The sequence below is a fragment of the Oncorhynchus gorbuscha genome, unplaced genomic scaffold (assembly GCF_021184085.1).
Source record: "Oncorhynchus gorbuscha isolate QuinsamMale2020 ecotype Even-year unplaced genomic scaffold, OgorEven_v1.0 Un_scaffold_816, whole genome shotgun sequence".
Lineage (NCBI taxonomy): Eukaryota > Metazoa > Chordata > Actinopteri > Salmoniformes > Salmonidae > Oncorhynchus > Oncorhynchus gorbuscha.
In genome coordinates, this window is record NW_025745820.1 from 262239 (window position 1) to 288425 (window position 26187).

The 26187-nt window shown below is 48.3% G+C and overlaps 1 pseudogene; it reads left to right on the forward strand.

The window, feature by feature from the left end:
* Positions 1-4663: 4663 nt before the first annotated feature.
* Positions 4664-25955, forward strand: LOC124020432 (annotated as a pseudogene).
* The last annotated feature ends 232 nt before the right edge of the window (positions 25956-26187 follow it).

The following is a 26187-nucleotide window of genomic DNA, read 5'->3' on the forward strand; positions in this document are numbered from 1 at the left end:
TAGCAACGGACTGTCCTGTGCCTGCCGAGAGAGGGTTTGGGGGCTGGGCAACGGACTGTCCTGTGCCTGCCGAGAGAGAGTTTGGGGGCTGGGCAACGGACTGTCCTGTGCCTGCCGAGAGAGGGTTTGGGGGCTGGGCAACGGACTGTCCTGTGCCTGCCGAGAGAGAGAGTTTGGGGGCTGGGCAACGGACTGTCCTGTGCCTGCCGAGAGAGAGTTTAGGGGCTGGGCAACGGACTGTCCTGTGCCTGCCGAGAGAGAGTTTGGGGGTAGGGCGATGGACTCTCCTGTGCCTGCCGAGAGAGAGTTTGGGGGCTGGGCAACGGACTGTCCTGTGCCTGCCGAGAGAGGGTTTGGGGGCTGGGCAACGGACTCTCCTGTGCCTGCCGAAAGAGAGTTTGGGGGCTGGGCAACGGACGTTCTTGCGCTGTAGTTTTAAAATGTTCTGTAAATATCCCAGTAACGTAGGCAACTACCAGCAGCTAAGCATGCTTACAACAAATTATTCCACTATGCAAGCAACTTTTCATCTCAACCATATATTTATTTTATTTTATTTTAAATTTCACCTTTATTTAACCAGGTAGGTCAGTTGAGAACGAGTTCTCATTTACAACTGCGACCTGGCCAAGTTAAAGCAAAGCAGTTCGACACAAACAACACCACAGAGTTATACATGGAATAAACAATAAACAAGCCAATAACACAAACAAGTCAATGAAACAGTAGAGAAAAGAAAGTCTATATACAGTGTGTTCAAAAGGCATGAGGAGGTAGGCAATAAATAGGCCATAGGAGCGAATAATTACAATTTAGCAGATTAACACTGGAGTGATAAATGATCAGATGATGATGTGCAAGTAGAGATACTGGTGTGCAAAAGAGCAGAAAAGTAAATAAAATAAAAACTGTGGGGATGAGGTAGGTAGATTGGATGGGCTATTTACAGATGGACTATGTACAGCTGCAGTGATCAGTTAGCTGCTCAGATAGTTGATGAGGGAAATATAAGACTACAACTTCAGCGACTGAAAATATATATATATATATATTTTATTTATTTTTAATTAAAAAACTTTTTTTGTTTTTTTTTTGGAATTCGTTCCAGTCACTGGCAGCAGAGAACTGGAAAGAAAGGCGGCCAAATGAGGTGTTGACTTTGGGGTTGATCAGTGAGATATACCTGCTGGAACGGGCGCTACAGGACGGTGTTGTTATCGTGACTGGTGAACTGAGATAAGGCAGAGCTTTACCTAGCATAGACTTATAGATGACCTGGAGCCAGTGGGTCTGGCGACGAATATGTAGCGAGGGCCAGCCGAGTAGAGCATACAGGTCGCAGTGGTGGGTGGTATAAGGTGATTTGGTAACAAAACGGATGGCACTGTGATAGACTGCATGCAGTTTACTGAGTAGAGTGTTGGAAGCTATTTTGTAGAAGACATCGCCGAAGTCGAGGATCGGTAGGATAGTCAGTTTTACTAGGGTAAGTTTGGCGGCGTGAGTGAAGAAGGCTTTGTTGTGAAATATAAAGCTGATTCTAGATTTGATTTTGGATTGGAGATGTTTAATATGAGTCTGGAAGGAGAGTTTACAGTATAGCCAGACACCTAAGTATTTATAGTTGTCCACCACATATTCTAGGTCGGAACCGTCCAGGGTGGTGATGCTAGTCAGGTGGGCAGGTACGGGCAGCAAATGGTTGAAAAGCATGCATTTGGTTTTGCTAGCGTTTAAGAGCAGTTGGAGGCCACGGAAGGAGTGTTGTATGGCATTGAAGCTCGTTTGGAGGTTAGTTAGCACAGTGTTCAAGGAAGGGCCAGAAGTATACAGAATGGTGTCATTTGCGTAGAGGTGGATCAGGGAATCGCCCGCAGCAAGAGCGACATCATTGATGTATACAGGGAATAGAGTCAGCCTGAGAATTGAAGCCTGTGGTACCCCCATAGAGACTGCCAGAGGTCCGTACAACATACCCTCCGATTTGACAGTCTGTCTACAAAGTAGTTGGTGAACCAGGTGAGGCAGTCATCAGAAAAACCAAGGCTATTGAGTCTGCCGATAAGAATGTGGTGATTGACAGAGTCGAAAGCCTTGGCCAGGTCGATGAAGACAGCTGCACAGTACTGTCTTTTATAGATGGCGGTTATGATATCGTTTAGTACCTTGAGCGTGGCTGAGGTGCACCCGTGACCGGCTCGGAAGCCGGAGGAAGGCATGGCCAGCCGTTGAGAAATGCTTATTGAAATCCGCCACAGGATATTAACCCCCCCCATACAAATATAAAGTAGAGTAGGCCCACCTTACAACAGTAGAACAAACCAGGCTTCATTTTGATCCATATCATTCAAGTCATTACATATGACAAAGTAAACTCTGACTGAAAACGTGGGTAATTCGGTGTGAGGTGACATCAGCTGTTTTACATGGTTCACTGCAGCCAGACAAATCACAGAGGACTCTTTAAAAAAAAAGGTTTATTGTGTGTGTTGTTATTAGTGTTGGTGTGCTGACACAAACCTAGACCTCGACCTCGGTCTCTCTGTCACCCCTCGTCATTTTTGGACCTCACTCATCTCTTCACACCATACACATACACGTGTAGAGTGGGGTTACACGTGTAGAGAGGGGGTTACACGTGTAGAGTGGGGTTACACGTGTAGAGTGGGGTTACACGTGTAGAGTGGGGGTTACACGTGTAGAGTGGGGGGTTACACGTGTAGAGTGGGGGTTACACGTGTAGAGTGGGGGTTACACGTGTAGAGTGGGGGTTACACGTGTAGAGTGGGGGTTACACGTGTAGAGTGGGGGTTACACGTGTAGAGTGGGGGTTACACGTGTAGAGTGGGGGTTACACGTGTAGAGTGGGGGTTACACGTGTAGAGTGGGGTTACACGTGTAGAGTGGGGTTACACGTGTAGAGTGGGGTTACACGTGTAGAGTGGGGGTTACACGTGTAGAGTGGGGGTTACACGTGTAGAGTGGGGGTTACATATGTCCACGTGTAGAGTGGGGTTACATATATCCACGTGTAGAGTGGGGTTACATATATCCACGTGTAGAGTGGGGTTACATATGTACACGTGTAGAGTAGGGTTACATATATCCACGTGTAGAGTAGGGTTACATATATCCACGTGTAGAGTGGGGTTACATATATCCACGTGTAGAGTGGGGTTACATATATCCACGTGTAGAGTAGGGTTACATATATCCACGTGTAGAGTGGGGTTACATATATCCACGTGTAGAGTGGGGTTACATATATCCACGTGTAGAGTGGGGTTACATATATCCACGTGTAGAGTGGGGTTACATATATCCACGTGTAGAGTGGGGTTACATATATCCACGTGTAGAGTAGGGTTACATATATCCACGTGTAGAGTGGGGTTACACGTGCGTGTAGAGTGGGGGTTACATATTAACACATGTAGAGTGGGGGTACATATATCCACGTGTGTAGTAGGCTTTAGACCAGGGCGGTATACCGGGATATTTGGAAAGAGCCAAAGGAATATTTTTTCCAATACCGTCAATGTTAAGTATTTCTTTTAAAGTTTTTTATTTTTATAAATGTGAATACTTTTTAAGTAAATACCTGAAGTCACCTTGTGAAATAGGTTAGGAGATAAAGAAGATTGTGTCCTTCATTTCACCGATCACCATTTTTCATTATGAAGCATAACGCTAGTCCCCCGTCATGTGGTGTTTGTTTACAAGCACATAACGAGAGACCGGAGTCAGGTGATGTAGTTACATTACGCAATTCACAACTAAATGTTTGCCAGCTAGATACCTTAGTTGATAACTGTCTAAAATGTGCTAAATACTCTGCAGCTAATTTAGTAGCTAGTTAGCGAAGTGGTTAATCTTCTTCCAAAATCAAGTTTTGCTTGGTAACAGCTGATAATTCCCTCCTGGATCAAAAGCCTTCCTGTTTATTTGTTTTGTGTTTGTGCAGCAATCTGTGAGTATCATTTTTGAGTTCCTTGTAGAACTTTGAGCTGGGATGTCTGTCCTGCTAATCAATGTGCTCATTAGCATTTAGTTAGCATCCTCTATGGGATTTACATGTACTTGTTAGCATTGCTAACCTTTGGATTACAGTAGCACCCCCTAGTGTTCAGTGCCGGTATTACCGGATATCCCATTATGGCACAAGGTCGGTATGACATTCTGGATACCTCCCAAGCCTAGTAGGGATTAACATGGGTAACCAGGATCACGGACTGTTCTGTGATCACTTTTCACATGTCCCACAGTGTGTGAGTGGCTGCCTGCCTTTTCTTGTTACTGACCCCTCTGGTTTGCTCAGAAAGCCAATAAGTTAATGATTATCACAGTTCTCTGTACCCTGCTGTCGAGCATGAGAGCAGGACCATCATGCAACAACATGTCTAGGTGGCACTGAAATGAGAGTCCACAGAATGTCTGATTGGTTGTAGATAACAGAAGCCCTCAGCAGTGGTAGAATGAACGAAATGACGCAACAAATCACAAGGCAAGAATTTAGACTCGTCTGAGAATAATATTTGCTTCTTTCTCGTTCTGTGTGTTTGAGAACACCTTAGTTCTGAACAGTGTCTCGTACTGTTCCTGGTCATCTCTATCGTGGTGTTGACACACAGTTGGTCTTTCTTGCCTACAGGTTGCAGCCACACCCTTCCCCCCTCTGTGTCCCATTGGCTGCTGTTCCCCAGGGGGTGGGACTCAGTATGGGTTAAGAGCTGTGAGGCCAGACTGAGAGGACAGTGAAGCCTGACACACTCCACCCGCCGCACAGGTAAGACCAACTCCTGTTAGACACACACACACACACAGAGAGAGAGAGACTCCACCCACCTACACAGGTAAAACCAACTGTTATGCTCACTCACACACATACTGTCTGAAACACACTCTACCTACACAGGTAAAACCAACTGTTATGCTCACAGGTAAAAGAACAGTAGACAGTCAATGCAATAAAGATTGCTTGTGTACTATAGGTGTGAGGGGAGGATGGCTGAGAGGGAGAGAATGAAGAAGAGGGAGAGAATGAAGAAGAGGGAGAGAATGAAGAAGAGGGAGGATGAGAGGACACAGGGGCCTGAAGGCACTGGGGCAGAATTGTTGCTAGGAGACAGTGAAACTGAAACACAAGACGGTGAAAGGGTAGAACGAGGGAGAGATGAGGAAGAAAGATAAAGGACACCTGGAAGTAGTGAGAGGAAGAAATCCGAAATAGAGGGGAAGAGAGTGGGGGAGGGTTATGGTGGGTAAGAGGTCATTGTGTTTCAATGAGGGAAAGTACTCTGAGAAGGGTTAGTGGGGGAGGGAGGGAGAGAGCTGCGTTCAGCCTTGCTCAGGTGGGTTGTTCTGCTCATTCCAACTCCAATAGCAAGAGAAGAATGTAAATATTTGATTTTGTCCGAACAGGAATCCTGTCTTTTTGTGTGTGATGGTGACCAGGTCTTAGTGTTGTATTGAACTGCTGCTGTGTTCTACTATGTTCTTATCAACTAAATCAAAGCAAATGTTTAGCCTCAGCTTAAATGCAAATGAGCCGCCCAATTTTTGCATGTCAATGATGTCAGCAGAGACAATAACTAGTAAATGAAGTAACCCAGGGATGGTGTCGGACAATAACTAGTAAATGAAGTAACCCAGGGATGGTGTCAGTAGAGACAATAACTAGTAAATGAAGTCACCCAGGGATGGTGTCAGACAATAACTAGTAAATGAAGTAACCCAGGGATGGTGTCGGACAATAACTAGTAAATGAAGTAACCCAGGGATGGTGTCAGACAATAACTAGTAAATGAAGTAACCCAGGGATGGTGTCAGACAATAACTAGTAAATGAAGTAACCCAGGGATGGTGTCAGCAGAGACAATAACTAGTAAATGAAGTAACCCAGGGATGGTGTCAGACAATAACTAGTAAATGAAGTAACCCAGGGATGGTGTCAGACAATAACTAGTAAATGAAGTCACCCAGGGATGATGTCAGCAGAGACAATAACTAGTAAATGAAGTAACCCAGGGATGGTGTCAGTAGAGACAATAACTAGTAAATGAAGTCACCCAGGGATGGTGTCAGACAATAACTAGTAAATGAAGTAACCCAGGGATGGTGTCAGTAGAGACAATAACTAGTAAATGAAGTCACCCAGGGATGGTGTCAGACAATAACTAGTAAATGAAATAACCCAGGGATGGTGTCAGTAGAGACAATAACTAGTAAATGAAGTAACCCAGGGATGGTGTCAGACAATAACTAGTAAATGAAGTAACCCAGGGATGGTGTCAGTAGAGACAATAACTAGTAAATGAAGTCACCCAGGGATGGTGTCAGTAGAGACAATAACTAGTAAATGAAGTCACCCAGGGATGGTGTCAGACAATAACTAGTAAATGAAGTAACCCAGGGATGGTGTCAGTAGAGACAATAACTAGTAAATGAAGTAACCCAGGGATGGTGTCAGACAATAACTAGTAAATGAAGTAACCCAGGGATGGTGTCAGACAATAACTAGTAAATGAAGTAACCCAGGGATGGTGTCAGCAGAGACAATAACTAGTAAATGAAGTAACCCAGGGATGGTGTCAGACAATAACTAGTAAATGAAGTAACCCAGGGATGGTGTCAGACAATAACTAGTAAATGAAGTAACCCAGGGATGGTGTCAGACAATAACTAGTAAATGAAGTAACCCAGGGATGGTGTCAGCAGAGACAATAACTAGTAAATGAAGTAACCCAGGGATGGTGTCAGACAATAACTAGTAAATGAAGTCACCCAGGGATGGTGTCAGACAATAACTAGTAAATGAAGTAACCCAGGGATGGTGTCAGACAATAACTAGTAAATGAAGTAACCCAGGGATGGTGTCGGACAATAACTAGTAAATGAAGTAACCCAGGGATGGTGTCAGTAGAGACAATAACTAGTAAAGGAAGTCACCCAGGGATGGTGTCAGACAATAACTAGTAAATGAAGTCACCCAGGGATGGTGTCAGTAGAGACAATAACTAGTAAATGAAGTCACCCAGGGATGGTGTCAGACAATAACTAGTAAATGAAGTCACCCAGGGATGGTGTCAGACAATAACTAGTAAATGAAGTAACCCAGTGATGGTGTCAGACAATAACTAGTAAATGAAGTAACCCAGGGATGGTGTCAGACAATAACTAGTAAATGAAGTAACCCAGTGATGGTGTCAGACAATAACTAGTAAATGAAGTAACCCAGGGATGGTGTCAGACAATAACTAGTAAATGAAGTCACCCAGGGATGGTGTCAGTAGAGACAATAACTAGTAAATGAAGTCACCCAGGGATGGTGTCAGACAATAACTAGTAAATGAAGTCACCCAGGGATGGTGTCAGACAATAACTAGTAAATGAAGTCAAGTGATGGTGTCAGACAATAACTAGTAAATGAAGTAACCCAGGGATGGTGTCAGACAATAACTAGTAAATGAAGTCACCCAGGGATGGTGTCAGACAATAACTAGTAAATGAAGTCACCCAGGGATGGTGTCAGACAATAACTAGTAAATGAAGTAACCCAGGGATGGTGTCAGACAATAACTAGTAAATGAAGTCACCCAGGGATGGTGTCAGACAATAACTAGTAAATGAAGTCACCCAGGGATGGTGTCAGTAGAGACAATAACTAGTAAATGAAGTAACCCAGGGATGGTGTCAGACAATAACTAGTAAATGAAGTAACCCAGGGATGGTGTCAGACAATAACTAGTAAATGAAGTAACCCAGGGATGGTGTCAGACAATAACTAGTAAATGAAGTCACCCAGGGATGGTGTCAGACAATAACTAGTAAATGAAGTCACCCAGGGATGGTGTCAGACAATAACTAGTAAATGAAGCAACCCAGGGATGGTGTCAGCAGAGACAATAACTAGTAAATGAAGTAACCCAGGGATGGTGTCAGACAATAACTAGTAAATGAAGTCACCCAGTGATGGTGTCAGACAATAACTAGTAAATGAAGTAACCCAGGGATGGTGTCAGACAATAACTAGTAAATGAAGTAACCCAGGGATGGTGTCAGCAGAGACAATAACTAGTAAATGAAGTCACCCAGGGATGGTGTCAGACAATAACTAGTAAATGAAGTAACCCAGGGATGGTGTCAGTAGAGACAATAACTAGTAAATGAAGTCACCCAGGGATGGTGTCAGACAATAACTAGTAAATGAAGTAACCCAGGGATGGTGTCAGACAATAACTAGTAAATGAAGTAACCCAGGGATGGTGTCAGTCGAGACAATAACTAGTAAATGAAGTCACCCAGGGATGGTGTCAGTAGAGACAATAACTAGTAAATGAAGTCACCCAGGGATGGTGTCAGTAGAGACAATAACTAGTAAATGAAGTCACCCAGGGATGGTGTCAGTAGAGACAATAACTAGTAAATGAAGTAACCCAGGGATGGTGTCAGACAATAACTAGTAAATGAAGTCACCCAGGGATGGTGTCAGACAATAACTAGTAAATGAAGTCACCCAGGGATGGTGTCAGACAATAACTAGTAAATGAAGTCACCCAGGGATGGTGTCAGTAGAGACAATAACTAGTAAATGAAGTAACCCAGGGATGGTGTCAGTAGAGACAATAACTAGTAAATGAAGTAACCCAGGGATGGTGTCAGACAATAACTAGTAAATGAAGTCACCCAGGGATGGTGTCAGTAGAGACAATAACTAGTAAATGAAGTCACCCAGGGATGGTGTCAGCAGAGACAATAACTAGTAAATGAAGTAACCCAGGGATGGTGTCAGACAATAACTAGTAAATGAAGTAACCCAGGGATGGTGTCAGACAATAACTAGTAAATGAAGTAACCCAGGGATGGTGTCAGACAATAACTAGTAAATGAAGTAACCCAGGGATGGTGTCAGACAATAACTAGTAAATGAAGTAACCCAGGGATGGTGTCAGTAGAGACAATAACTAGTAAATGAAGTAACCCAGGGATGGTGTCAGTAGAGACAATAACTAGTAAATGAAGTAACCCAGGGATGGTGTCAGACAATAACTAGTAAATGAAGTAACCCAGGGATGGTGTCAGACAATAACTAGTAAATGAAGTAACCCAGGGATGGTGTCAGACAATAACTAGTAAATGAAGTCACCCAGGGATGGTGTCAGTAGAGACAATAACTAGTAAATGAAGTAACCCAGGGATGGTGTCAGACAATAACTAGTAAATGAAGTAACCCAGGGATGGTGTCAGTAGAGACAATAACTAGTAAATGAAGTCACCCAGGGATGGTGTCAGTAGAGACAATAACTAGTAAATGAAGTCACCCAGGGATGGTGTCAGACAATAACTAGTAAATGAAGTCACCCAGTGAAAAGGGAGTGAGTCTATAAAGGTTTTATAAACTCTGTTTTGAAAAGCCAAAATCTTCAGGATCCCATCCGCTCTTATTCAATCTGTTGAGTCAATCTGAGATGAGGTCCAGATTACTGAGGGGGTTTAGGGAGGGAGGTGGGTGTGTTGAGGAGGAGGGGTGTATGTTTGTGCCCCCACACCCACATCCTTGTGGTTATGATTCCACCTTGGTTGGCTGTATCAGCTGTGCTCTTGCAGGGTCGGAAGCCAAACCTGCACAGCCAATATCTCTCCTAGGTTGTGCAGTTGTCATCAGTCAGACCAGGACCCCAGATTAGGATCACGAGGGCTCTCTGGAATAGAAAGCACATGATCAGTGATTCGCTGCCTAGAAACATTGATTTTCCCTAAATAACCTTTCCAACTTTCCTGAAAGACTTTCTGGCCATTTCAAAATAAATATTTCAAATGTTCAAACTGACCCGAAGGTCTCCATCTTAGAGTCGAGCAGAGTTTTTGAATAAATTGTAGATTTGAATAAATTGTAGATTTGAATAGATTGTAGATTAGCAGTCTGATTACCATTCATCTGAAATTGCTGATGCATTCTGTGGGGCATTATTCTGCAGCATTGTTTCTTAGAGACCTGTGTTCTCTTGAAGTGAAGACATTACACCCTCCCCCCTTAAAGTAGAATGAACATGTGGGCTGTTTGTAGTCATGTGTTTTTGAACTGCCATATTAACTCAGGGGGAGATTTCCATCTTATTTAATGTTGATTTTATTTAACCAGGCAAGTCAGTTAAAAACTAATTCTTATTTTCAATGGCTGCCTAGGAACAGTGGGTTAACTGCCTGTTCAGGGGCAGAACGACAGATTTGTACCTTGTCAGCTCGGGGATTTAACTAACCACTAGGCTAGTTGACCACTAATTTGTGTGTAAAGCATTTTGTTGCATTGTGCATATGACAAATAAACTAACTTGAATGTGTCCCCTCATCTCTCTCCTCTCCCTCGTCTATCTCTCTCTCTCCTCTCCCTCGTCTATCTCTCTCTTTCCTCTCCCTCGTCTATCTCTCTCTTTCCTCTCCCTCGTCTATCTCTCTCTTTCCTCTCCCTCGTCTATCTCTCTCTCTCTCTCCTCTCCCTCGTCTATGTGTCTCTCTTCTCTCCCTCGTCTATCTCTCTCTCTCTCTCCTCTCCCTCGTCTATGTGTCTCTCTCCTCTCCCTCGTCTATCTCTCTCTCTCTCTCCCTCGTCTGTCTCTCTCTCTCCTCTCCCTCGTCTGTCTCTCTCTCTCCTCTCCCTCGTCTGTCTCTCTCTCTCCTCTCCCTCGTCTGTCTCTCTCTCTCCTCTCCCTCGTCTGTCTCTCTCTCTCTCTCCTCTCCCTCGTCTATGTGTCTCTCTTCTCTCCCTCGTCTATCTCTCTCTCTCTCTCCTCTCCCTCGTCTATGTGTCTCTCTCCTCTCCCTCGTCTATCTCTCTCTCTCCTCTCCCTCGTCTGTCTCTCTCTCTCCTCTCCCTCGTCTGTCTCTCTCTCTCTCTCCTCTCCCTCGTCTGTCTGTCTCTCTCTCTCCTCTCCCTCGTCTGTCTGTCTCTCTCTCTCCTCTCCCTCGTCTATCTCTCTCTTTCCTCTCCCTCGTCTCTCTCTCTTTCCTCTCCCTCGTCTGTGTCTCTCTCTCTCCTCTCCCTCGTCTGTCTGTCTCTCTCTCTCCTCTCCCTCGTCTGTCTGTCTCTCTCTCTCCTCTCCCTCGTCTGTCTGTCTCTCTCTCTCCTCTCCCTCGTCTGTCTGTCTCTCTCTCTCCTCTCCCTCGTCTATCTCTCTCTTTCCTCTCCCTCGTCTCTCTCTCTCCTCTCCCTCGTCTCTCTCTCTCTCTCTCCTCTCCCTCGTCTATCTCTCTCTCTCCTCTCCCTCGTCTATCTCTCTCTCTCCTCTCCCTCGTCTGTCTCTCTCTTTCCTCTCCCTCGTCTGTCTCTCTCTCTCTTTCCTCTCCCTCGTCTATCTCTCTCTCTCTTTCCTCTCCCTCGTCTATCTCTCTCTTTCCTCTCCCTCGTCTATGTGTCTCTCTCTCCTCTCCCTCGTCTATGTGTCTCTCTCTCCTCTCCCTCGTCTATGTGTCTCTCTCTCCTCTCCCTCGTCTGTGTGTCTCTCTCTCCTCTCCCTCGTCTGTGTGTCTCTCTCTCTCCTCTCCCTCGTCTGTGTGTGTCTCTCTCTCCTCTCCCTCGTCTATGTCTCTCCCTCTCTCCTCTCCCTCGTCTATGTGTCTCTCTCTCCTCTCCCTCGTCTATGTGTCTCTCTCTCCTCTCCCTCGTCTATGTCTCTCTCCTCTCCCTCGTCTATGTCTCTCTCCTCTCCCTCGTCTATGTCTCTCTCCTCTCCCTCGTCTATGTCTCTCTCTCTCTCTCCTCTCCCTCGTCTATGTGTCTCTCTCTCCTCTCCCTCGTCTATGTGTCTCTCTCTCTCCTCTCCCTCGTCTGTGTCTCTCTCTCTCCTCTCCCTCGTCTGTGTCTCTCTCTCTCCTCTCCCTCGTCTATGTCTCTCTCTCTCTCCTCTCGCTCGTCTATGTGTCTCTCTCTCCTCTCCCTCGTCTATGTGTCTCTCTCTCCTCTCCCTCGTCTATGTGTCTCTCTCTCCTCTCCCTCGTCTATGTGTCTCTCTCTCCTCTCCCTCGTCTATGTGTCTCTCTCTCCTCTCCCTCGTCTATGTGTCTCTCTCTCCTCTCCCTCGTCTATGTGTCTCTCTCTCCTCTCCCTCGTCTACGTGTCTCTCTCTCCTCTCCCTCGTCTATGTGTCTCTCTCTCCTCTCCCTCGTCTACGTGTCTCTCTCTCCTCTCCCTCGTCTATGTCTCTCTCTCTCTCCTCTCCCTCGTCTATGTCTCTCTCCTCTCCCTCGTCTATGTGTCTCTCCTCTCCCTCGTCTATGTGTCTCTCCTCTCCCTCGTCTATGTGTCTCTCCTCTCCCTCGTCTATGTCTCTCTCTCTCTCCTCTCCCTCGTCTGTCTCCTCTCCCTCGTCTCTCTCCTCTCCCTCGTCTCTCTCCTCTCCCTCGTCTGTCTCTCTCTCTCCTCTCCCTCGTCTGTCTCTCTCTCTCCTCTCCCTCGTCTGTGTCTCTCTCTCTCCTCTCCCTCGTCTGTGTCTCTCTCTCTCCTCTCCCTCGTCTGTGTCTCTCTCTCTCCTCTCCCTCGTCTGTGTCTCTCTCTCTCCTCTCCCTCGTCTGTGTCTCTCTCTCTCCTCTCCCTCGTCTGTGTCTCTCTCTCTCTCCTCTCCCTCGTCTCTCTCTCTCTCCTCTCCCTCGTCTGTGTCTCTCTCCTCTCCCTCGTCTGTGTCTCTCTCCTCTCCCTCGTCTGTGTCTCTCTCCTCTCCCTCGTCTCTCTCTCTCTCCTCTCCCTCGTCTCTCTCCTCTCCCTCGTCTCTCTCTCTCCTCTCCCTCGTCTCTCTCTCTCTCCTCTCCCTCATCTGTGTCTCTCTCCTCTCCCTCGTCTCTCTCTCTCTCCTCTCCCTCGTCTGTGTCTCTCTCCTCTCCCTCGTCTGTGTCTCTCTCTCTCTCCTCTCCCTCGTCTGTGTCTCTCTCTCTCTCCTCTCCCTCGTCTGTGTCTCTCTCCTCTCCCTCGTCTGTGTCTCTCTCCTCTCCCTCGTCTGTGTCTCTCTCCTCTCCCTCGTCTCTCTCTCTCTCCTCTCCCTCGTCTCTCTCTCTCTCCTCTCCCTCGTCTCTCTCTCTCTCCTCTCCCTCGTCTCTCTCTCTCCTCTCCCTCGTCTCTCTCTCTCCTCTCCCTCGTCTCTCTCTCTCCTCTCCCTCGTCTCTCTCTCTCTCTCTCCTATCCCTCGTCTCTCTCTCTCTCTCCTCTCCCTCGTCTCTCTCTCTCCTCTCCCTCGTCTCTCTCCTCTCCCTCGTCTCTCTCTCTCTCTCCTCTCCCTCGTCTCTCTCCTCTCCCTCGTCTCTCTCTCTCTCCTCTCCCTCGTCTCTCTCTCCTCTCCCTCGTCTCTCTCTCTCTCCTCTCCCTCGTCTCTCTCTCTCTCCTCTCCCTCGTCTCTCTCTCTCTCCTCGTCTGTGTCTCGTCTCTCTCTCCCTCGTCTCTCTCTCTCCTCTCCCTCGTCTCTCTCTCTCATCTCCCTCTAGAGGTCATGGCGGGCCTGAGGAGGAAGCTGAAGTTTCTGGTGACGTTGATGACGGTCAATCTCTTCATCTTCATCCTAGTGTTCCACGGAGGAGGAGGAGGACAGGACAAGGGACACAACAAGGTGAGGAGGAGGACAGGACAAGGTGAGGAGGGGACAGGACAAGGTGAGGAGGGGACAGGACAAGGTGAGGAGGGGACAGGACAAGGTGAGGAGGGGACAGGACAAGGTGAGGAGGGGACAGGACAAGGTGAGGAGGGGACAGGACAAGGTGAGGAGAGGACGGGACAAGGGACACGACAAGGTGAGGAGGGGACGGGACAAGAGACACGACAAGGTGAGGAGGGGACGGGACAAGAGACACGACAAGGTGAGGAGGGGACGGGACAAGGTGAGGAGGGTACGGGACAAGAGACACGACAAGGTGAGGAGGGGACGGGACAAGAGACACGACAAGGTGAGGAGGGGACGGGACAAGAGACACGACAAGGTGAGGAGGGGACGGGACAAGAGACACGACAAGGTGAGGAGGGGACGGGACAAGAGACACGACAAGGTGAGGAGGGGACGGGACAAGAGACACGACAAGGTGAGGAGGGGACGGGACAAGAGACACGACAAGGTGAGGAGGGGACGGGACAAGAGACACGACAAGGTGAGGAGGGGACGGGACAAGAGACACGACAAGGTGAGGAGGGGACGGGACAAGAGACACGACAAGGTGAGGAGGGGACGGGACAAGAGACACGACAAGGTGAGGAGGGGACGGGACAAGGGACAGGACAAGGTGAGGAGGGGACGGGACAAGGGACAGGACAAGGTGAGGAGGGGACGGGACAAGGGACAGGACAAGGTGAGGAGGGGACAGGACAAGGGACAGGACAAGGTGAGGAGGGGACAGGACAAGAGACAGGACAAGGTGAGGAGGGGACAGGACAAGAGACACGACAAGGTGAGGAGGGGACAGGACAAGAGACACGACAAGGTGAGGAGGGGACAGGACAAGGTGAGGAGGGGACAGGACAAGGTGAGGAGGGGACAGGACAAGGGACATGTCCTGTCCCCTCTCACCTTGTCGTGTCCCTTGTCCTGTCCCCTCTCACCTTGTCAAGGGACACGACAAGGTGAGAGGGGACAGGACAAGGTGAGGAGGGGACAGGACAAGGGATATGACAAGGTGAGAAGGGGACAGGACAAGAGACACGACAAGGTGAGGAGGGGACAGGACAAGAGACACGACAAGGTGAGGAGGGGACAGGACAAGAGACACGACAAGGTGAGGAGGGGACGGGACAAGAGACACGACAAGGTGAGGAGGGGACGGGACAAGAGACACGACAAGGTGAGGAGGGGACGGGACAAGAGACACGACAAGGTGAGGAGGGGACGGGACAAGAGACACGACAAGGTGAGGAGGGGACGGGACAAGAGACACGACAAGGTGAGGAGGGGACGGGACAAGAGACACGACAAGGTGAGGAGGGGACGGGACAAGAGACACGACAAGGTGAGGAGGGGACGGGACAAGAGACACGACAAGGTGAGGAGGGGACGGGACAAGAGACACGACAAGGTGAGGAGGGGACGGGACAAGAGACACGACAAGGTGAGGAGGGGACGGGACAAGAGACACGACAAGGTGAGGAGGGGACGGGACAAGAGACACGACAAGGTGAGGAGGGGACGGGACAAGAGACACGACAAGGTGAGGAGGGGACGGGACAAGAGACACGACAAGGTGAGGAGGGGACGGGACAAGAGACACGACAAGGTGAGGAGGGGACGGGACAAGAGACACGACAAGGTGAGGAGGGGACGGGACAAGAGACACGACAAGGTGAGGAGGGGACGGGACAAGAGACACGACAAGGTGAGGAGGGGACGGGACAAGAGACACGACAAGGTGAGGAGGGGACGGGACAAGAGACACGACAAGGTGAGGAGGGGACGGGACAAGAGACACGACAAGGTGAGGAGGGGACGGGACAAGGGACAGGACAAGGTGAGGAGGGGACAGGACAAGGTGAGGAGGGGACAGGACAAGGGACATGTCCTGTCCCCTCTCACCTTGTCGTGTCCCTTGTCCTGTCCCCTCTCACCTTGTCAAGGGACACGACAAGGTGAGAGGGGACAGGACAAGGTGAGGAGGGGACAGGACAAGGGATATGACAAGGTGAGAAGGGACAGGACAAGGGACACGACAAGGTGAGAGGGGACAGGACAAGGGACACGACAAGGTGAGAGGGGACAGGACAAGGGACACGATAAGGTGAGGAGGGGACGGGACAAGAGACACGACAAGGTGAGGAGGGGACGGGACAAGAGACACGACAAGGTGAGGAGGGGACGGGACAAGAGACACGACAAGGTGAGGAGGGGACAGGACAAGAGACACGACAAGGTGAGAAGGGGACAGGACAAGAGACACGACAAGGTGAGAAGGGGACAGGACAAGGGACAGGACAAGGTGAGGAGGGGACAGGACAAGGTGAGGAGGGGACAGGACAAGGGACATGTCCTGTCCCCTCTCACCTTGTCGTGTCCCTTGTCCTGTCCCCTCTCACCTTGTCAAGGGACAGGACAAGGTGAGAGGGGACAGGACAAGGTGAGGAGGGGACAGGACAAGGGATATGACAAGGTGAGAAGGGACAGGACAAGGGACACGACAAGGTGAGAAGGGACAGGACAAGGGACACGACAAGGTGAGAGGGGACAGGACAAGGGACACGACAAGGTGAGAGGGGACAGGACAAGGGACACGATAAGGTGAGGAGGGGACACGGCAAGGTGAGGAGGGGACAGGACAAGGGACACAACAAGGTGAGAGGGGACAGGACAAGGTGAGGAGTGGACAGGACAAGGGATATGACAAGGTGAGAAGGGACAGGACAAGGGACACGACAAGGTGAGAGGGGACAGGACAAGGGACACGACAAGGTGAGAGGGGACAGGACAAGGGACACGATAAGGTGAGGAGGGGACAGGACAAGGGACACGATAAGGTGAGGAGGGGACAGGACAAGGGACACAACAAGGTGAGGAGGGACAGGACAATGGACACAACAAGGTGAGAGGGGACAGGACAAGGGACACGACAAGGTGAGAGGGGACAGGACAAGGGACACGATAAGGTGAGGAGGGGACACGGCAAGGTGAGGAGGGGACAGGACAAGGGACACAACAAGGTGAGAGGGGACAGGACAAGGTGAGGAGGGGACAGGACAAGGGATATGACAAGGTGAGAAGGGACAGGACAAGGGACACGACAAGGTGAGAGGGGACAGGACAAGGGACACGACAAGGTGAGAGGGGACAGGACAAGGGACACGATAAGGTGAGGAGGGGACAGGACAATGGACACAACAAGGTGAGGAGGGACAGGACAATGGACACAACAAGGTGAGGAGGGGACAGGACAAGGGACACAACAAGGTGAGGAGGGACAGGACAAGGGACACAACAAGGTGAGGAGGGGACAGGACAATGGACACAACAAGGTGAGGAGGGGACACCTTGGGAACGTTTAGGCAAGAGGCCTGCAGGCATACGTGACCCGTAGTATTGAATCTGTCTATGCACACGAGATAAGACCTGGGTGGACCACCACATGTATTCTGGTTAGCGCGCCAGGCGGTGCTGAAGGTTAGGTCAGAGGTGGGGAGGCGGGGTCAGAGGCGGGGTCAGAGGTGGGGAGGCGGGGGTGTTGTGTTAATCACCATACTGTTACCCTCCACTGGGAGCTGAGATGTAGCAGGGTGTTGTGTTTCACTCCACTGGGAGCTGAGATGTAGCAGGGTGTTGTTTCACTCCACTGGGGGCTGAGATGTAGCAGGGTGTTGTGTTTCACTCCACTGGGTGCTGAGATGTAGCAGGGTGTTGTGTTTCACTCCACTGGGGGCTGAGATGTAGCAGGGTGTTGTGTTTCACTCCACTGGGAGCTGAGATGTAGCAGGGTGTTGTGTTTCACTCCACTGGGAGCTGAGATGTAGCAGGGTGTTGTGTTTCACTCCACTGGGAGCTGAGATGTAGCAGGGTGTTGTGTTTCACTCCACTGGGGGCTGAGATGTAGCAGGGTGTTGTGTTTCACTCCACTGGGAGCTGAGATGTAGCAGGGTGTTGTGTTTCACTCCACTGGGAGCTGAGATGTAGCAGGGTGTTGTGTTTCACTCCACTGGGGGCTGAGATGTAGCAGGGTGTTGTGTTTCACTCCACTGGGAGCTGAGATGTAGCAGGGTGTTGTGTTTCACTCCACTGGGAGCTGAGATGTAGCAGGGTGTTGTGTTTCACTCCACTGGGGGCTGAGATGTAGCAGGGTGTTGTGTTTCACTCCACTGGGGGCTGAGATGTAGCAGGGTGTTGTGTTTCACTCCACTGGGAGCTGAGATGTAGCAGGGTGTTGTGTTTCACTCCACTGGGAGCTGAGATGTAGCAGGGTGTTGTTTCACTCCACTGGGAGCTGAGATGTAGCAGGGTGTTGTTTCACTCCACTGGGGGCTGAGATGTAGCAGGGTGTTGCGTTTCACTCCACTGGGAGCTGAGATGTAGCAGGGTGTTGTGTTTCACTCCACTGGGGGCTGAGATGTAGCAGGGTGTTGTGTTTCACTCCACTGGGGGCTGAGATGTAGCAGGGTGTTGTGTTTCACTCCACTGGGAGCTGAGATGTAGCAGGGTGTTGTGTTTCACTCCACTGGGGGCTGAGATGTAGCAGGGTGTTGTGTTTCACTCCACTGGGAGCTGAGATGTAGCAGGGTGTTGTGTTTCACTCCACTGGGAGCTGAGATGTAGCAGGGTGTTGTGTTTCACTCCACTGGGAGCTGAGATGTAGCAGGGTGTTGTGTTTCACTCCACTGGGAGCTGAGATGTAGCAGGGTGTTGTGTTTCACTCCACTGGGGGCTGAGATGTAGCAGGGTGTTGTGTTTCACTCCACTGGGGGCTGAGATGTAGCAGGGTGTTGTGTTTCACTCCACTGGGGGCTGAGATGTAGCAGGGTGTTGCGTTTCACTCCACTGGGGGCTGAGATGTAAGCAGGGTGTTGCGTTCCCTCCTCCAACGTCCAAAACCTCCTGAAGTGGTCAGCCAGATCGGAACACAGTCAGACCACAAAGCCACTCGTTTAGACCCGTCTTTTCAATGTGATCCTTGTATTCTGATAGCAGAAGTCACATCTAAGTGTCAAGTCTAGACACAATCATACGTGGAATACAGTGGAGGCTGCTGAGGGGAGGACGGCTCATACTAATGGCTGGAATGGAGCAAATGGAATGGCATCAAACACTTGGAAACCATGGAAACCATGTATTTGAAATCATTCTGCTCCAGCCGTTACCAGGAGCCTGTCCTCCCCAATTAAGGTGCCACCAACCTCCTGTGATGGAATGGCTGGGAGTCCCTCATTCTACGCTTTGCGAACATGTCGGGGCCTGTTGACTTTTTTTTTGTGTTTTTAATAATATTTCCACACAAACCATGTTTCACTTGGAGGATGAAATAACACTGAAACTGTGAAAATGATGATAATGCCCTTTTAGTGTAAAAGCTTGTAAAATTAAACGCTTGGATTGTTTTTGCATGTTCAGGTGGGATGGAGTTTTTGGCCCTCAGCATGGCATCACAATCTGATCTGATTATTCTGACCTATCACCAGTCATCTCTTATTTGCATATGTATCCTCCTCCTTGTAGGGACACGCCCACACGATCAGACTCAGCATTCCCCTAGCAAGAGGAGGCTCGGGGGGAAATAAATAATAAAATATATTTGGAGTTATTTTCCAGAAATTAACCGTGATTTATTAAACCTGTGATTTTAAATATGAAATTAAAAGGACTGCACAGGGCTTTAATTGTTGAAACGTGTTGAATCATCTTTCTATTAAATCAGTGTTGAATTGCCTTTTTTAATCCTCTTTTTTTAAAGGTATGTTTTGTTGTTCTCGGTTTAGGATATTCAATTTATTTATTAATTTCGTCCTTCCTTCCTCCATTCAAGGTCCTTGTCCCCTCCAAGCGCTTCTGGTCCAAACTGGCTCCTAGTCAGGCCTACTGGAACCGCCAGCAACAGAGACTGGACCTCCAACACAACCCCATCCTCGCCTCCTCCAATAGTAACAACACTAGCGATGATGATGTCAGACCTGTCCCTGATTGGCTCAACGACACGGGGCTGAACCCTGACCCGTGCCAACCGGATTACAGAGTCACCACTCACGTGAAAGACTACAATTCCCTACCTCCTCGTTTTAAAGACTTCCTGCTCTACATGCGCTGTCGGTCGTACCCTCTAGTGGTGGACCAGCCTCACGTCTGCCAAAAGACCCGGAGAGGGGAGCCGCCCTTCCTCCTACTGGCTGTCAAATCCCTCGCTCCTCACTTTGACCGCCGCCAGGCCATCCGCCAGTCGTGGGGTCGAGCCGGCGTCCTCGCCAACCGGACGGTTGTCACGGTGTTCCTGCTCGGCAACACCACGGCCGTGGACCACCACCCAGATCTGTCGGAGATGCTGCGCTATGAGAACGCTCACCACCGCGACATCTTGCAGGTATCAATAATATACACGTTAATGTCCTCAGGGTGTCAATAATATACACGTTAATGTCCTCAGGGTGTCAATAATAGACACGTTAATGTCCTCAGGGTGTCAATAATAGACACGTTAATGTCCTCAGGGTGTCAATAATAGACACGTTAATGTCCTCAGGGTGTCAATAATATACAAGTTAATGTCCTCAGGGTGTCAATAATATACACGTTAATGTCCTCAGGGTGTCAATAATATACACGTTAATGTCCTCAGGGTGTCAATAATATACACGTTAATGTCCTCAGGGTGTCAATAATATACACGTTAATGTCCTCAGGGTGTCAATAATAGACACGTTAATGTCCTCAGGGTGTCAATAATAGACACGTTAATGTCCTCAGGGTGTCAATAATAGACACGTTAATGTCCTCAGGGTGTCAATAATATACACGTTAATGTCCTCAGGGTGTCAATAATAGACATGTTAATGTCCTCAGGGTGTCAATAATATACATGTTAATGTCCTCAGGGTGTCAATAATATACACGTTAATGTCCTTAGGGTGTCAATAATATACACGTTAATGTCCTCGGGGTGCCAATAATAGACACGTTAATGTCCTCAGGGTGTCAATAATAGACATGTTAATGTCCTCAGGGTGTCAATAATAGACATGTTAACGTCAAAAGTTTGGGAACACCTACTCATTCCAGGGTTTTTATTTACTTTTCCTATGTTCTACATTGTAGAATAATAGTGACGACACAAACTATGAAATAACAAATATGGAATCATGTAGTAACCAAAAAGTGTTTAACATCTCAAAATATATTTTAGATTCTTCAAAGTAGCCACCCTTTGCCTTGATGACAGCTTTGCACACTCTTGGGATTCTCTCAACCAGTTTCATGAGGTAGTCACCTGGAATGCATTTCAATGAACAGGTGTGCCTTGTGCAATTTCTTTCCCAGTGGCATCCTCATACAAGGGCAAAGTATTTTTTATATATATATTTACTTTAAAGAGGACTGAGATTGGTTACTTTAAAGAGGACTGAGATTGGTTACTTTAAAGAGGACTGAGATTGGTTACTTTAAAGAGGACTGAGATTGGTTACTTTAAAGAGGACTGAGATTGGTTACTTTAAAGAGGACTGAGATTGGTTACTTTAAAGAGGACTGAGATTGGTTACTTTAAAGAGGACTGAGATTGGTTACTTTAAAGAGGACCGAGATCGGTTACTTTAAAGAGGACCGAGATTGGTTACTTTAAAGAGGACCGAGATTGGTTACTTTAAAGAGGACCGAGATTGGTTACTTTAAAGAGGACCGAGATTGGTTACTTTAAAGAGGACCGAGATTGGTTACTTTAAAGAGGACCGAGATTGGTTACTTTAAAGAGGACCGAGATTGGTTACTTTAAAGAGGACCGAGATTGGTTACTTTAAAGAGGACCGAGATTGGTTACTTTAAAGAGGACCGAGATTGGTTACTTTAAAGAGGACCGAGATTGGTTACTTTAAAGAGGACCGAGATTGGTTACTTTAAAGAGGACCGAGATTGGTTACTTTAAAGAGGACCGAGATTGGTTACTTTAAAGAGGACCGAGATTGGTTACTTTAAAGAGGACCGAGATTGGTTACTTTAAAGAGGACCGAGATTGGTTACTTTAAAGAGGACCGAGATCGGTTACTTTAAAGAGGACTTTATGGAAAAACACCCTAAAATGTTGGGAGGGGGTGGGGGTTATAAGCTGACATAGAATTGTTTTAAGTTGGTCATAGGTATAAAAAAATATATACATTTTTAAAATGATTTGATAAAATATTGAATTTGTCCTTTTACTCCCAAATCCCATAACACATTGATAAATACCAGAGAAGACGGGCAAAGAACAAATCCTAACGAACAAGGTTTTGAAGTGTCGGTCCCATATCAAGGAGCTATAAGACGCTCAGTGTCGGTCCCATATCAAGGAGCTAGAAGACGCTCAGTGTCGGTCCCATATCAAGGAGCTATAAGACGCTCAGTGTCGGTCCCATATCAAGGAGCTAGAAGACGCTCAGTGTCGGTCCCATATCAAGGAGCTAGAAGACGCTCAGGAAATGTTAGATGTGTTATCTTTTACATTTTGAACCCCCCCTAATACCTGAAACTGGCAGATTTTGATGGGGGTTCATGTTATTATGTTACTTAGATTGACACACCGCTTCATCAGTCGACAAGGGGGGGGTGTTTAAATATATGGTATTTGTGTGGTGATGTTGTGGTCCACAATGTTGGTTTTGATCTGTAATACAGTTGGAACTCAGACGTTTACATACACCTTCGCCAAATACATTTAAACTCAGTTTTTCACAATTCCTGACATTTTAATCCTAGTAAAAATTCCCTGTCTTAGGTCATTTAGGATCACCATTTTATTTTAAGAATGTGAAATGTCAGAATAATATCAGAGAGAAATGATTTATTTCAGCTTTTTATTTCTTTCATCACATTCCCAGTGGGTCAGAAGTTTACATACATTCATTTACATTTACATTTAAGTCATTTAGCAGACGCTCTTATCCAGAGCGACTTACAAATTGGTGCATTCACCTTATGACATCCAGTGGGACAGTCACTTAACAATAGTGCATCTAAAACTTAGGGGGGTGGGGTGAGAGGGATTACTTAACCTATCCTAGGTATTCCTTAAAGAGGTGGGGTTTCAGGTGTCTCCGGAAGGTGGTGATTGACTCCGCTGTCCTGGCGTCGTGAGGGAGTTTGTTCCACCATTGGGGGGCCAGGGCAGCGAACAGTTTTGACTGGGCTGAGCGGGAGCTGTACTTCCTCAGTGGTAGGGAGGCGAGCAGGCCAGAGGTGGATGAACGCAGTGCCCTTGTTTGGGTGTAGGGCCTGATCAGAGCCTGGAGGTACTGAGGTGCCGTTCCCCTCACAGCTCCGTAGGCAAGCACCATGGTCTTGTAGCGGATGCGAGCTTCAACTGGAAGCCAGTGGAGAGAACGGAGGAGCGGGGTGACGTGAGAGAACTTGGGAAGGTTGAACACCAGACGGGCTGCGGCGTTCTGGATGAGTTGAAGGGGTTTAATGGCACAGGCAGGGAGCCCAGCCAACAGCGAGTTGCAGTAATCCAGACGGGAGATGACAAGTGCCTGGATTAGGACCTGCGCCGCTTCCTGTGTGAGGCAGGGTCGTACTCTGCGGATGTTGTAGAGCATGAACCTACAGGAACGGGCCACCGCCTTGATGTTAGTTGAGAACGACAGGGTGTTGTCCAGGATCACACCAAGGTTCTTGGCGCTCTGGGAGGAGGACACAGTGGAGTTGTCAACCGTGATGGCGAGATCATGGAACGGGCAGTCCTTCCCCGGGAGGAAGAGCAGCTCCGTCTTGCCGAGGTTCAGCTTGAGGTGGTGATCCGTCATCCACACTGATATGTCTGCCAGACATGCAGAGATGCGATTCGCCACCTGGTCATCAGAAGGGGGAAAGGAGAAGATTAATTGTGTGTCGTCTGCATAGCAATGATAAGAGAGACCATGTGAGGTTATGACAGAGCCAAGTGACTTGGTGTATAGCGAGAATAGGAGAGGGCCAAGAACAGAGCCCTGGGGGACACCAGTGGTGAGAGCGCGTGGTGAGGAGACAGATTCTCGCCACGCCACCTGGTAGGAGCGACCTGTCAGGTAGGACGCAATCCAAGCGTGGGCCGCGCCGGAGATGCCCAACTCGGAGAGGGTGGAGAGGAGGATCTGATGGTTCACAGTATCGAAGGCAGCCGATAGATCTAGAAGGATGAGAGCAGAGGAGAGAGAGTTAGCTTTAGCAGTGCGGAGCGCCTCCGTGATACAGAGGAGAGCAGTCTCAGTTGAATGACTAGTCTTGAAACCTGACTGATTTGGATCAAGAAGGTCATTCAGAGAGAGATAGCGGGAGAGCTGGCCAAGGACGGCACGTTCAAGAGTTTTGGAGAGAAAAGAAAGAAGGGATACTGGTCTGTAATTGTTGACATCGGAGGGATCGAGTGTAGGTTTTTTCAGAAGGGGTGCAACTCTCGCTCTCTTGAAGACGGAAGGGACGTAGCCAACGGTCAGGGATGAGTTGATGAGCGAGGTGAGGTAAGGGAGAAGGTCTCCGGAAATGGTCTGGAGAAGAGAGGAGGGGATAGGGTCAAGCGGGCAGGTTGTTGGGCGGCCGGCCGTCACAAGACGCGAGATTTCATTCAATTAGTATTTGGTAGTGTTGCCTTTTTAATTTGTTTAACTTGGGTCGAACGCTTCGGGGAGCCTTCCACAAGCTTCCCACGATAAGTTGGGTGAATGTTGGCCCATTCCTCTTGACAGAAAGGGTATAACTGAGTCAGGTTTGTAGGCCTCTTCTGCCCACAAACAGTTTTTTTTTTTTGTTTCATCAGACCAGAGGACATTTCTCCAAAAAGTACGATCTTTATCCCCATGTGCAGTTGCAAACCGTAGTCTGGCTTTTTTATGGCGGTTGTGGAGCAGTGGCTTCTTCCTTGCTGAGCTGCCTTTCAAGTTATGTCGATATAGGACTCGCTTTTCTGTGGATATAGATACTTTTGTACCTGTTTCCTCCAGCATCTTCACAAGGTCCTTTGCTGTTGTTCTGGGATTGATTTGCACTTTTTGCACCAAAGTACGTAGATCTCAACAAGACAGAACGCGTGTCCTTCCTGAGCGGTATGACGGCTGCGTGGTCCCATGGTGTTTATACTGGCGTACTATTGTTTGTACAGGTGAACGTGGTACCTTCAGATGTTTGGAAATTGATCCGAAGGATGAACCAGACTTGTGGAGGTCTACAATTTTTTTTCTGAGGTCTTGGCTGATTTCTGGATTTTCCTATGATGTCAAGCAAAGAGGCACTGAGTTTGAAAGTAGGCCTTGAAATACATCCACAGGTACACCTCCAATTGACTCAAATTGTGTCAATTCGCTTATCAGAAGCTTCTAAAGCCATGCCATAATTTTCTGGAATTTTCCAAGCAGTTTAAAGGCACAGTCAACTTAGTGTATGTAAACTTCTGATCCACTGGAATTGTGATACAGTGAAATAATCTGTCTGTAAACAATTGTTGTAAAAATTACTTGTCATGCACAAAGTAGATGTCCTAACCGCCAAAACTATATTTTGTTAACAAGAAATTTGAGAAACGAGTTTTAATGACTCCAACCTAAGTATGTAAACTTCTGACTTCAACTGTACGTCTTGTCTAATGTTGCAGTATTGGTGTGACACAGGGATACTCAGACTCTTAGTGTGCTGACATATACAATGGGATAAACAGTGGAATAATGAACCAAATACTCAAATCTGTATGTAGTATATTTTGTTTTTGCATAATAATAGTTTTAACTCTACCCCCAGTGGGACTACCGGGACTCGTTCTTCAACCTGACCGTCAAGGAGGTGCTCTTCCTGGACTGGATGACCACACGCTGTCCTGGAGCTCAGTTCGTCTTTAAAGGGGACGATGACGTCTTTGTCAATACGTTGAGGATCCTGGCCTTCCTCAAGGGCCTCACGGGGCCCCGGGCAAGGGACCTGTTTGTAGGGGATGTGATCACCAACGGGGCCGAACAGGGATAAAAAGGTGAAGTACTTCATCCCAGAGAGTTTGTTCGTTGGCAAGTACCCGCCATACGCAGGCGGAGGGGGTATCTGTACTCCGGGGACCTGGCCAGGCGGCTGCACGGAGCCTCGCAGCACGTACCTCTCTACCCCATCGACGACGTCTACACAGGGATGTGTCTGAGGAAACTGGGGCTGGGCCCGGAGAAGCATAAAGGCTTCAAGACGTTTGACATTGAGGAGAAGTACAGGAGGAACCCGTGTGCCTATAAGGGTCTGATGCTGGTACACAGCCGGACACCGCAGGAGATGATCCAGATCTGGGCCTGGCTCAATGACCCCAACTTGACCTGTCAGTAACTTCCCAGCCCGTCTCCATTTTGACTTCAGAAACCGGGGACAACAGGTGTCGGTGGCCATTTTGACTTCAGAAACCGGGGACAACAGGTGTCGGTGGCCATTTTGACTTCAGAAACCGGGGACAACAGGTGTCGGTGGCCATTTTGACTTCAGAAACCGGGGACAACAGGTGTCGGTGGCCATTTTGACTTCAGAAACCGGGGACAACAGGTGTCGGTGGCCATTTTGACTTCAGAAACCGGGGACA